The sequence below is a fragment of the Balaenoptera borealis genome, assembly GCF_965194805.1.
Source record: "Balaenoptera borealis genome assembly, chromosome: 5".
In the NCBI taxonomy this organism is placed as follows: Eukaryota; Metazoa; Chordata; class Mammalia; order Artiodactyla; family Balaenopteridae; genus Balaenoptera; species Balaenoptera borealis.
The window spans coordinates 11442133-11455570 of record NC_138862.1 but is presented as its reverse complement, the minus strand read 5'-3'; the positions used below and the strand labels follow the sequence as shown (position 1 = coordinate 11455570).

The 13438-nt window shown below is 42.3% G+C and overlaps 1 long non-coding RNA gene across 1 annotated transcript; it reads left to right on the top strand.

Annotated features, from left to right (window-relative positions):
- The first annotated feature begins 300 nt into the window (after positions 1–300).
- LOC309630201 lies at positions 301–11793 on the top strand. Its single transcript, XR_014245528.1, has 2 exons — positions 301–471; positions 9185–11793. It is a non-coding gene; the product is annotated as an uncharacterized lncRNA (long non-coding RNA).
- The last annotated feature ends 1645 nt before the right edge of the window (positions 11794–13438 follow it).

Sequence of the window (13438 nt, the reverse complement as noted above, 5' to 3'; positions counted from 1 at the left end):
CTGTGGCCTGCGCTTGCCACCTGCCTCCCAGTTTTTCCTGTTGCCTTCAGAAACTAGCTAGTTTTTACAAAGGAGCACTTCTCCCTCCAATCCAATCTCAAAACAAGTATGGTTTTGGCATACCGAGCCTGACTAAGGTAACGGCTGCTCTCCTGTGCCAGTTGCTGTCACTTCCTTCACGTGAGCGAAGCATGCGTTTCCTCCCTTGGTTCCTCTTTATTTCTCCGCCTTTCCCCCTCTGTGGGAATGAGGGTGGGCGGGACCCCTCCCCCCTCCCCCTCCCCCCTCCCCCTCCCCCTCCCCCTCCCATCAGGCCCTGCATATCTGATCGGTATCCCGGAACTGACTGGTGGAAGATTCTGATCAAGTTGAGATCTTCCTTCAAAATCTCCACCGGCATCTAAGATTTTTGCTGCAAGACAAAGGCTGGTTTCCTGTCTATCATCCTCATTAATGTCTTCTCTATCTGGGGTGAGTCTGGTGTTCATTGCTTTAGTTTTGTCAATTCCGATACATACTCTGTGCTAGGGGTCCTGAGGGAGACAAAACGGAAAGGGACTCATCCCACTTCAAGAAGAGATTTCAACATGATACAATTTTCTTTCTCATGAAATATCCTGAGAATAAGCAGTGAGCAACCCTTTGTGTCGGGACGGGAAACCCAGGCTCTTTCTGTCATATTGCTCTGCGCCCTTTGCATGATCTAAGATACCTATCAACGGTTTCTTGATCCAGGCAGTAGGAGGCCCTTTAAGGGCCTGAGGGAGAAGTTAAATATATCACTTCTGTCATATCCCACGTGCGAGCTGTTAGTCGCATGACCATACCTAGAGGCAAGTGAAGCTGGGAAATGTAGTCTTTTTCTGAGAGTCTGTGAACTCAACTAAAACCTCTATTAATTATTAGAAGATTAAAAAAAATAAATGTTTCATGCATGTGTGAGAAGGCTGTGTATTTTCTAATTATTGGTTGCAGAATTCTGTATATGGTCATTAGGTCAATCTTGTTAATTGTGTTGCTGGTTTTTGTCTGCCCAACTTTTCAATAATTGAGACTTACCAATAATTGAAATCTCCCTCTGTGTTGGTGGATTTGTCAATTTTCCTATGAACTTCTATCTTTTTTGTGTGTGTGTGTGTGTGTGTTTTGAGGCTAGTTAATTAGATGCATTCATATTATGAATTGCTATGTCTTCTTGGCGAACTAACCCTGTCACCACTATTGAGTGATCTTCTCAAGTCCTAATTATGCTTTTTCTCTTGAAGTATGTTTTATCTAATATTGACATATGTCTGCTATCTTTTTCCATTTTTTCATTTTTAACTTTCTCATGTTTTTAATGCTTTTGATCTATCTTATAAATAGTACATAGATGGATTTTGTTTTTAAAATCTAATCTGAAAACTTTCTGTTTTTTTAATTGGAAAATTTAGATCACTTATATTTATTTAATTTTTGATGTATTTAAGCTTTTTTCTGTCTTCTTAATTTTAATTTCAGTAAAAAGATTAAAAATTAAAAATTCCTCTTTCTGTTATTTAGAAAATTTCATACCAATATCTTTTATATAGCTTTAGCATGCTTTCATATCCTCTGAACATATCTTCCCCATGTTAATATCCACAACAGCAACAAAAATTCCAAGATGTGTGATCCCTTTCATTTTGTGTATTTCTTGCAGTTTCTTCTGGATTTGTTTTTTTCTTTTTTTTGAGTATCACATGTTCAAGAAGTTTTTTTTTTTTAATTAATTAATTTATTTTTGGCTGTGTTGGGTCTTCGTTTCTGTGCGAGGGCTTTCTCTAGTTGTGGCAAGCGGGGGCCACTCTTCATCGCGGTGCGTGGGCCTCTCACTATTGCGGCCTCTCTTGTTGAGGAGTACAGGCTCCAGATGCGCAGGCTCAGTAGTTGTGGCTCACGGGCCTAGTTGCTCCGCGGCATGTGGGATCTTCCCAGACCAGGGCTCGAACCCGTGCCCCCGGAATTGGCAGGCAGATTCTCAACCACTGCGCCACCAGGGAAGCCCTCAAAAAGTTTTAATGTGAGTCTTAGCATAGCTGATTTCCTCAAGCCTTGTTATGTTGGAGAATATTTTTATTACATTCTCTTGTTTGAATGACAACCTTAACGGGAATGGAATTCTAGGTTAAAAGCACTTTTTCCAGTGCTTTAAAACTAATACTCAGTTATCTTTTTGCATTCAGCATGGTGGTTAAAAAATGTGATTCTTTATCCTTTGTGTGATGTGCTCTTTTGGAGAGTTTTCAGAATTTTCTCTTTGAGTTTGGTGTTCTTAAATTTCATTCAAATGTGTGTAAGTGTTGGATTTTCCTTATCTCTCCTTTTGCAATGCTATGCACCCTTTCAATCTGAAGTTATTTGTCTTCTTTAATTTGGGGGAATTTGTCTCCATTAATTCTTAGAATATTTCCTTCTCTCCATTTCTATTTTATTTTATTTTTTCTGTTCCATGACTCTTATTTTCTGGATGCTTCTACAAATTATATTTTTCATTTCTGAATCTTTCCCTGTATTCTTTCTGGAGATATATATATCCTCATCTGGTTTTCCAACTCACTAATTTATTCTTCAGCTGTATTCATTTAACCATGTAGCAGACTTATTGTGTTATTTATTCCCATTATATAATTTTCATACCTTGTATTTCTCCCTATTTTTGTTTTATATACCTTTGTTGTCATGAACAAGGAGAGAAACAGGGGAAGCCCAGGGAAAAGCCCCAAATAGGACACCCCCATTTGGTATCATCCAGCAAGCAACTCTTGAGACCAAGTCTTCCCCTTCAGATTGTGAGGGGGAAGTGGCTCCGGGAAGAGGAACTCACAGATTATCATTGACCAACCCTGGGTTGGGAGAGCAGGGAATGCAGAGGCTACTCAGCCTTCACTTGTGTTCAGAAACATTTTACTGGAACATGACTTCTGAGCTGCTCCAGTTTTGCTCCTAAACCAGTAGTCTGGGCTATTACTATTACTTTCTAAAGGGGAGGGGGCAACTATTGATAGTCCCAAGGCAATGGTAGGGAAGAAGAGCAGAACTCAAGCTGCTTTTTCTACTTTATCCTCCTAGAATGGCACCAGCTGCTGTCCCTGTCCCAGGCTGCAACACCCGTCTCCCACCTAACACTCATATATATAGCAGTCGTTTTCCAGAGTTCTCATAGTTTTTCCTTTGTTTCCTGGATTTTGGGTTTCCTATCTCAATTGAGTTGACTCTGAAGGAGACAGGTGTGAATTCTCCATTGTGGCATGTGTGGTATGTGTGAATTCTCCATTGTGGCAGGAATTGGAACCTCCACAGAGCACTCTGCAACCATGCTCTATTAATCAGGCCAGAGAAAGGATATATGTATCCTTAAGATTTATATGTATATATAGAATAAGGAATTGTAAGGTACAGGGTATGTAAGGATATATGTTATATTAATATTTTATATATATAATAAGGAATTATAAGATTTATATAAGTTAAAATAAAGTATAAATATGTCTTATTTATATAGGATACATTTACATATCTAATATAGTATAAGATTTATCTAAATCTTATATAAAATATACATATATATGTATATATTTATATTTATTATAAGGAATTTTTATAAGATTTATTATAAAGCATTGGCTCATGTGATTATGGAGACTGGGAAGTCCAAAATCTTCAGGGTGTGTTGGTAAGCTGGAGATCCAGGGGACCCAGGAGAGCCAGTGTTCCAGTTTCAGTCCAAAGGCAGTCTGCTGGAGAATTCTCTCTTGATCAGGGGAGGTTGGTCTTTGTTCAGTTCGGGCCTTCAACTGATTGGGTGAGGCTCACCCATATTATGGAGGGAAATCTGCTTACTCAAAATCCACCAATTTAAATGTTAATCCCATCCAAAAACACTCTCACATCCGGAATACTTTTTTGGCCAAATATCTGGGCACCCCATGGCCCAGCCAAGTAGGTACATAAAATCAAGCCATGCTCCCAACAAGAGAAGCCACCGCAATGAGAAGCTCACATACTATTATTTAAAGTATAGTCCAAGGAGCAGTGTTGGCCTCCCCCAGGAACTTGCTGGAAATGCAGAGTCTTGGGGCCCACCACAGAACCTACATTTTTAAAAAAATGCCTGCCTTTTAGCAAGACATAAATCTTCTCAATTTATTGAGCCTGAGCTTCACATCTGTAAGATAAGGATTACATCAGAGATTCTCCTGGACATGCAAGGGCCTTTAAAAAAATATGAACACTATCTGGGCTCACCCCAGACCAGTTGAAACTGAATCTTTGGAGCATGCCACAAGCATCTGTATAGTATTTTAAAAAACTGTGTTGGTGATTTTGCTACCCATTGAAGGTTGGGAACGTCTAGAGCAGTGTTTTGTAAAGTGAAATATGCACACAAATCGCCTGGTGACCTTATGAAAATGCAGATTGTGGTTCATGGGATCATGAGGCTGGAGATTGCATTTCCGGCACACTCCTGCTGCTCTAGGACCACTCTGTGAGTCTGGAGATGCTAGACTGGATGGTGAGTGAGGTCCTGTGCAGTTCTGAACTGCTCTGATCCCTGAGGGTTGGGAGGGCTTCACAGTTTCACCAAAGTGAGCTCCACCCAGGATGCATCTTAGTATTTAACCAGCAAATAAGGCCTTGCCCTTTGTGGTTTCCAGCATCTTCTGAATTCCCCATGTCAAAAAATCAGATGTCTTCCTGTTGCTATTACCCACATGGAAGTGACTGTACTGTTCCTATGGAAAGGTTGGCTCTATACCCCATGACCAGGGTATAAGGCTCTAGAAGACAGCAATTATGCCCTCCACGGGGCTGGGGAGATTGAGAATGGTTATTTGGTATCAGACTAACTTCATGCGGAGACTGAGAAATTCAAGTCAATGGGAGACCAAACTCAAGATGTGTTCTGGACTTCCCTGGTGGTTCAGTGGGTAAGACTCAGTGCTCCCAATGCAGGGGGCCCAGGTTTGATCCCTGGTCAGGGAACTAGATCCCACATGCTGCAACTAAGGAGTCTGCATGCCACAACTAAGAGTTTGCATGCCACAACGAAGATCCCATGTGCTGCAAATAAAGACCTGGTGCAGCCTAAATAAATAAATACATAAAATACATATTAAAAAAAAAAAAAAAAAAAGATGTGTTCTACCTGCAGCCTCAGGCTTGGTCCCTGCTGCAGCTCCATTGAATCCTCCCATTTCCTCAGCTGGAATAGCTTTTTCTCACTGGCCCTTTTCTCAGCCTTTAATTTAAAGCTCTGTTGTAAAACTTAACTAGAGCACTCTGACCTGAGTTCTAGGTATTTTGTGTTTGCTCCTTCTCTAAGTTGAGATGTCCTTCAGGGGAAGCCACCACAGCCCTTTGCTTTCCTTCTGGCCCCTTCCACCATCCATCCCCAGTGGCAGCTGAGGTGGACCTCAGAAAGCCCAAATGATCTCATATCACTCCCGTGCTTGGTGCCCTCCAATGGCTTTGCTTGATGCTTTGAGTAGAATCCATACTCATCGCCATGGGGCCCTGATAACCTCCCAGTGTCATTCATTACCACTTTCCCCCTTGCTCGCCACACTCTGGCCATGTTGGCCTCTCCCAGCACTCCAGGCTCACTCCTGCCTTGGCTGTTTCTTCTGCTCAACACACTTTTCCCCAGATCTTCATGTGGCTGGCTGCCCCTTGTCATTCATTCCACAGCCCCTGTGTCACCTCTCTTGAAAAGCTTTCTCAGGCCACCCTTCTAAGCGGCCTTCCCCATCCCAGTATCTTTCTGTGCCCCATTACCCTGTTTTGGTGTCTTCATAGCATGTATGACCATTAGAATGATCTTATTTATGGATTTGTTTTCTTATCTACTGTCTGCCCCATCCCCACTAGATTGTGTCTTCACAAGGGACCCTATGGTTTAATCACTTTGTTCTCTCTAGTGCCTGAAACTTTGACATTCAGGAACAGGAGGTATTCAATTATTAACGGAATGAATCGTGACTCTTTCACTGCACTTAGCTCAGTTTGTTCATTTAACAAAGCTTTTTAAAATTATTATTTCAACCAAAATGTGTTTATGATTTTGGGTGTTTTCCAGAAAAACTAGTTCATGGAGAAATGTTGCAAAAATAAGGCACATTTGACAGGAATAGTATGGGACTCAGTTGGATCCCATTTTGCATGTGTAGGGGCGCATGTGGGGTCCTGAGTTATGGCATGTTTGCCTGTCTGATTTAAGGAGCTCACGCAAAGTTCAGAATAAGCTTTTGCTTGTACCCCGCACTCTAAATTCCTCTTTCGTGCCCAGTGGCAAGCTGGCAAGAAGCAGCTGATGAGGATGTGGGGCAGACAGGGTCAGTCCTGGAGCTCTGCTTTGCTCTGACACCCCAACACCTCTGGCAAGATAGCAGCTCTCAGCACCTGGCCCGGGGTCTCAGGGAAGCCCTGGCACAGTAACCCAAAATGCCAGGCTGCTGCACAGGCAGGAAAGGCACCTTCAGTGAAGGAGGCTGGTGCTGACAGGGACATCAAAGTGAGCCAGGGGCCAGCTGGAGATTGTGCCAGGAGTGGCTGGGAACAGGCTTGTGTCTCCACCAAGCTTTCAAGCCGCCCTCTGACATTGCTTGTCAGGGGTTTTACCATTCTCCCAGGTCTGCGTGATTCAATCCAGCCCGCCTGGTAAGGTGGAAGGGCAATGAGGTGTTTCCCTGGTGCTGTAGCTTCACCAGGCTCCTGGGGTGGTCCCTGGGCTTCTTTAGGTGGTCTTGGGTAGGTGGAAATTGGCATCCAAATCACAAGTCAGACTGAATCTACTTTCTTTTTTTTTAATTTTTATTTTATATTGGAGTATACTTGATTTACAATGTTGTGTTAGTTTCAGGTGTACAGCAAAGTGATTTAGTTATACATATACATATATCTATTTTTTTTCAGATTCTTTTCCCATATACGTTATTATGGAGTATTGAGTAGAGTTCCCTGTGCTATACAGTAGGTTCTTGTTGATTATCTATTTTATATTTAGTAGTGTGTATATGTTAATCCCAACCTCCTAATTTATCCCTCCCCCACACCTTTCCCCTTTGGAAACCATAAATTTGTTTTTGAAGTCCCTGAGTCTGTTTCTGTTTTGTAAATAAGTTCATTTGTATCTTTTTTTAGATTCCACATATAAGTGATATCATATGATATTTGTCTTTCTCTGTCTGACTTACTCCATTTAGTATGATAATCTCTAGTTGCATCCATGTTGCTGCAAATAGCATTATTTCATTCTTTTTTATGGCTGAGTAGTATTCCATTGTATATCTGTATCACATCTTTATCCATTCGTCTGTCAATGGACATTTAGGTTGCTTCCATGTCTTGGCTATTTTAAATAGTGCTGCAATGAACATTGGGGTACATGTATCTTTTTTTAAATAAATGTATTTATATACTTATTATTTATTTTTGGCTGCATTGGGTCTTTGTTGCTGCACATGGGCTTTCTCTAGTTGTGGTGAGTGGGGGCTGTTCTTCATCGCAGTACGCGAGCTTCTCATTGCGGTGGCTTCTCTTGTTGCGGAGCACGGGCTCTAGGTGCGCAGGCTTCAGTAGTTGTGGCACACGGGCTCAGTTGTTGTGGCTCACGGGCTCTAGAGCGCAGGCTCAGTAGTTGTGGTGTGCGGGCTTAGTTGCTCTGCAGCATGTGGGATCTTCCTGGACCAGGGCTCGAACCCGTGTCCCCTGCATTGGCAGGTGGATTCTTAACCGCTGTGCCACCAGGGAAGCCTGCATGTATCTTTTCAAAGTATGGTTTTTCTCTGGATACATACTCAGGAGTGGGATTGCTGGATCATATGGTAGGTCTATTTTTAGTTTTTTAAGGAACTTTGAAACTACTTTCAAGGTGTTTTTCCCACTGGAGATGTAAATTTCCATTAAAAAGTGCAATGTGAGCATGAAAACAGAGCCACAATGAAGGTTATTTGTCCAGAAAAAAATCCCTAAGCTATATTTTGTGTGTTGGGGAATAAAGGGGCATCAAAGGGTGAACAAAGGCAATTCAGGACTTCAGCACGTAGGTGGTTTTTGTGGTTTTGGCTTCACCAAAAGGTCCCAGAGATGGAGTGGATTGGGTGATAACTATGAGGGGTCTGGTGTGGATGACTCTTTTGGTTCAGCTGAATTTAATTCAAGTAAGAACGACGTGCCTGCTCCGTGCCAGGTACTGTGGGCAGGAGGCCTATCAGTTCCCACCCTCTTGAACCTTATTATGCCGTGGGAGACGCAAACAAATGTTACTCCCATAGCAGTGTGATGGCAGACAGAGGCAGCCGCCTCTTCCTCAGCGAGGCCCAGGGATTTAGAATCCCAAGCCTCAGTTCAAGTTCCTAACTCACCAACCTTTAGTTCTTTGACTTTGGGCCAATTATTTAATATGTTTAAGCTATAATATGAGGAAATTACATCTGCCCTGTCCATGTCATGGGTTGTTATGAGGATCTGATGAGATCATTTATTTGAAAGCCCTTCTGAACTCATAAGGAGAAATTTGAGTTGTTATTGAGACTACCAAGCACTCAGTTTTGGAGTTTTCAATGATAATCTCTTGCTGTTCACTGCCACATTGTGACACTCTCTGTTAGCAATGGGATGTGAAAATCTGAAGAAAGGTATAGAGATGCCCTGTCCAGTATGGGAGCCACTAGCCACAGGTGGCTGTTGAACACCTGAAATAGAGCTAGTCTGAACTGAGATGCACACTAGGATGTGAATTTTGTAAAAAAAAATGAAAAACAAAGAAAGAAAGAAAAGTTGTAAAATATTTCACTAATGATTTTTTTAAATATTGGTGACATGTTCCAATGATAATATTTTGGATATATTGGGTTAAATAAAATATATTAGAATTTATTTAAAACATGGCCATTAGAAAATTTTAAATTACGTGTTATGGCTCACATTATACTTTCATTGGAAGTACAGCTATAGAGATTCTCTTTGGAAATTTTCTTTTGTACACAGTACACATAAACATTCATATAATTTCAGAGGTATTGCAGACCCCTTGAAGTCCCAGCTATGGAACTCTAAAATGACTGTTTTAAAGGTTGTTTTCCATTTACACTCAAAATACGCACGAAAAGTGTTCCTGTGAAATTAGATCACTTTAGTGAGAAGCATTACTGTGTTCCTCTAGGCAGGAAGTGGCTTCATCATCATGATCATCGCAGAGGCTGCACGGAAGGCCCCCTGTAGAGTGTGTGCAGTGCACTCAGATCTAGATGGACAGAACTCTGCAGAGAGGCGGCTGAGGCATCACTACAGTTGTGTGGTTAGAGTGAAGACACGCCAAAGCTTCAGTAAGGAAGAGATTTTCCAAGTACCAAGTGAACAACCTCAGTTTCCTCCCACCCTCGAATCTTTTTCCCTCTCATGGAAAAAAGACAAAACAAAAAGAAAGACCCATCCTTTAGTTCTCTTTTATATTCCCTAGCTCACGGAATTCACCCCCAAATCTTATGAGGTATTATCCATGCTGATTTTATCAGTTGAGGAAAGGAGACTCAGAACAGCTCAGAAACTTGCCAGCGGTCATGTGGGTAGGAGAACTGGAATGCAAACGCTTTCCAGGGTCGGTCTGTTTCTGCCACTAGCTGCTGCCAGAGGAAGAGGGAGGAAAGTAGAAAGGGGGGAGTCAGAGGCAGACATTGGCCACACCCACCCCCTGACCTTTATTCTGAGAGGGAAACCATGACGTTTGATGGTAAGAGAGGATCAACCACGGACCAGGTCTAGGGGATTCCCTGTAGTTCTTGGGGAGCCATCTTTTCTTTTTTTGGCTTTATGTTGATTTTGTTCTGTTTGTTCTTGTTTTTTTATTTTTTATTTTTTTAATTGCAGTACAGTTGATTTACAATGTTGTGTTAATGTCTGCGGTACAGGAAAGAGATTCAGTTATACATATATATACACTCTTTGTTTTAGATTCTTTTCCATTATGGTTTATCATACGATACTGAATATAGTTCTCTGTGCCGTACAGGGCAGCCATCTTTTCATGGCTTCCTTTCAGAGGAAAACTCCTGTTAGATGCGTAACAGCAAAAACAAAGCCGCAAACAAAAGACCAGTCTATAGCATTTACACAGCTTGGGTTAGTTGTGGTTCCCTGTCTAGAGAAGCCAGGGAAACAACCCATGTCCATCCACCAAAGATGGCCTTGGAATGCTGTCAACCCTTAAACACAACACTACTGAGGGCTTCTGAGTTGACTGTGATCTAATGAAACGCTGGTGTCAGTCAACTCCTGGAAGAGTTTGCTGGCTGGCCTGGTCCCCAAGCAGAAGCAGCAGATCCCTGCCCAAGTTCTAGGAGTGGGATGACCAGTGGCGATATAAAGGGCAAAAAGACAAGAGAGTCTTTCTTTCTGAGAATGTTTCCACTGCAGTTAGGTTAGAAAATGATCCAGGGAAGATATAAACTAGCCCTTTCATTTAGCAAAATAAAATGCCTATCCATTTGGTAATCTGTGCAGTAGACGTCCCGGCCAGAATCTTGTTATTAAAGGTTTTATTTAATTTGCACGCCCCCCTCCTCCCACTGCCCAGCATCAGGCTGGACAAGAAGAAAGGGGGCAGTGGCCTGGCAGATGCTGCCACGTGGTGTGTCCTTGTAGAATAGCTTCCGTGGCATTTGTATTAAATAACCACCGGGAAAAGGTGAAGTGTCGATGATAGGAGGTGTCTGCGTTTCCTGGGGTTTTGTTCCAGGTTTAATGAATATGGATAATGCATGGAACGTCTCAATTTTCAGAGCTGTGTTTTTTCATTAAACACTGTCACTCTTCACGGGGAAGGAACTAGACATTCCTGACACATGATTTGGCCGGTCTCAATCACAAATGCTCCAAAATTGGCTTTCAGAAACCCATTCCAGATTTGGCCCAGACTGTCAAATCTTGTCCAAGCACCAGTTGGGAGAGGACTGGCCAGAGAGGCCTGATCAGAAGGCCATGCTCTAAAAAATACTTGCTGAGTCTCCCCAGGGAGTTCGGTTGAGGAGGGCAAGTGATTTGCTCTTCAAATGACCTTTCCTTCCTTGGAAAAGAACACATGGAATGAAAGTGCACAAGATGTTTCTGGTGTCCCCACAAGAGTTTCACACAAGTGAAGGCACCAAGGACCCTCCATGCATGGACCAAGTGAAGAACGTTTTGTCCCATCTCTAGGATACCTTCCTCATCAGCTAATCTAACTACAGTACAGCTGGTGGCACCTATCAAATGGAAATTGAAATTGCCTTTAAGGTAAAAATGCATTATGTTCAAGGTTGGGGCTGTGTCTTCTTCTGAGTTGTGCCTCATCCAGCATTTCTCAGAATATGATCTTGAGACATTCCTGCATCAGAGCCAGGGGATCTGTTTCAATAGCAGATTTGGAGGCTCCTAATCACCAAATATGTGAGAGCGGGAGCCCAAAATTTGCATTGTACCAACCCCCAGGCAATCCTGATATACCCCAAAGTTTGTGAGCCACTGGATGTGAAAAGAATGAGATTGGTTTCTTTTTGAACTTGTTTAATGGTATGTCTGTTGGGAGGAAAGTTTGAACCACAAAAGACAGGGATCACTCTAAGCCCGTGTTTTTGCTGACTGATACGTGTATCTTGTCCCTTCCCAGTTATGGGGCATCATCTGCCCAAGAACAGTATTTCTAAGAGGTTGTTTCTGTGTGTCTTCTGGAAAGAATTTGTCCTTCAATATATGTGATTGCAACATGTTGATAAAAGCAAGAGAAAAACAATAAAACTGTTCTGTTGAGTTTCTCATTTTTCTGAAGCAAACAGTTTTTAAGTGATAAAAAAGCAATTCAGTGAAACACTGTTCATGAGTTTACATGACAGAATGGATATGTACTTGTGTATTCATATACTGATCCTTGCACACATGATCACCCAAGCGTCTGAGTTGCCTGGTCCTTAAAAACATGCTTTTTCAAATTTACACCATACCCAAATCTAGAATGATGTTTGTTGCTTAAAGGACACTGATGTCAGATCAACGTAGCAAGAAGTCAAAAAGTGCATTGACCATTTTTGGATAAATTTCGGTGGATCTGAATTGCTTATGTTAGGACAAATTTAGTTTTAATTTTAAACTATCTGGTTACCATAGGCCAAGTCTATTACATTAGACAGCAATGAAAACGAATGGCAACCCCTCCCCCCCAAAGTAACAAGTGGATCTTCAACCAAATAGTCCTTAATTACTGCAAAACCACTCTAGTTCTCTAAAATACCCCAAGCCATGGCACCTAGGGACTGGCCACATGAAGTCAATAAGACAAAATGAAGACGCCAACATTAAACCAAAGGTACGACATTTCTTCTTATGAACGGAGGACTCTTTTCGCCATCAAGGAAGCTCTTTGTAGTTTGTCCAGTTAACCTAGAAATACCAGGGTGGTGCCCTGAGACTTCCTAGTGAGAAAGAAGAATGTTGCCTCCTTCACTGTGTGACCATGGAGAGTCTTGCAAGTGTGTGTAGCCAACAAATTTGTTAGTTTCAGATAAGATACACTGAATGATTTTGCTGGGGTTGTTGATCCAGGAGGTCCTGTAAAGTCCAGCCATGCTTCTCTAGACCGTTCTGTCAGGTCCTCTTATTACTTGAGCATAGCGATGGGGCTCCACCTTGTTCAGCTCCCGTGTTGCAATATACTCTAACAGTTATGATATAAAGTGAGGAGGACAGATGAAAAGTGATTTCAAAATGTATGTGTTTCCTTTTCTCCATCTGGATGAAAATGAAAAAAATCAGGTCTTAAGGCATTGCAGAGTTTAATCAGGAAATGAGAATCCACTCAGCATTTTAAGTAGAGGATATTTAATACAGGGAATTGGTTAAGCAGGTGATGAAAGTTCTGAGAAGCCAAACAAAGGGCCAGTGAAGGAATCCAAAAGCAGGAGGCCACCAGTCCCCTAGGCTGGGGAATCAGAGGAAGGAGGGGTGTTGGCAGAGCTAGGAGCTGGGCCATCCAGCACCCATGGTGGGCATGTCCGGTGGGAGCTGGGGCCATGCCAGAGATTGCAGCAGCTGCTGAGACATCCCATGAGGCAGAGAGAGAAGGAGAGCAACTCCCTGGCTTCTCCCTTCTTTCTATTCCTCAATCTTTTTCCATTGCTGTCCTTCAGCCAGACTCACCAGGAAGCCTGGAAAACACAGTCGGCAGGGGTTAGTTTCCATGTGATCAGCTCATGGGAAGGAGGAGGGATGGGTTTAACCAGCACATCACCCCATTGGGAATACGGCAGGACTCACTCCTTGCTGTCAAACATGGAATTCATTGAACTATGGAACTCTGGCCCATCATCTTGACTACCCCCTGTAGGTCAACTTTTCTTCTGAACCATTTATTTCGTTGAGTGTGATATGCCATGATCATCAATACAGA